Source organism: Atta colombica, unplaced genomic scaffold (genome assembly GCF_001594045.1).
Source record: "Atta colombica isolate Treedump-2 unplaced genomic scaffold, Acol1.0 scaffold140, whole genome shotgun sequence".
Taxonomy (NCBI): Eukaryota; Metazoa; Arthropoda; class Insecta; order Hymenoptera; family Formicidae; genus Atta; species Atta colombica.
In genome coordinates, this window is record NW_017259229.1 from 1,444,191 (window position 1) to 1,444,744 (window position 554).

The window sequence follows — 554 nt, forward strand, 5'->3', positions numbered from 1 at the left end:
AAATTTGGTTGTATAAAATCTATATAAAAATTTGTTAACCGCATAAAAATAAGAAATATTTATACAAATAAAAAATTTTTTAAACAGTATTTCAAGTTACATATAATCGTTGTTTTATTCAAAATCTTCAATAAGTATTAAGTTTTTAAATTATATTCATTTTGACATGTTTCCGGTTTTTTCTTTTTGTTTTTTATAAAAAAAATCTTTTTATACATAATGAAAACAATAAGTAGTTTCGTACGTATGATGTAAAAAATGCTTAGGGAAAAATGTTCTTCGAAAATATTTTTTTACCCTTCGAGACCTTTATGTAAATCCAAATGGATTTACATATAATCACGAAGTCGCGCATACACAGAAAAATCAATCAGTTGCATGCTAATATAAAAAATGCAGCAACATGGCACCCCTTATATTATACCGACATATGATTTCTCTATTCATATTACACATGAGATAAATATTCCGATTTATAAACGTGTGGTGTGTGTGTGTGTGTGTGTGTGTGTGTGTGTGTGTGTGTGTGTGTATGGGGGGGGGGGGGGGGGGGG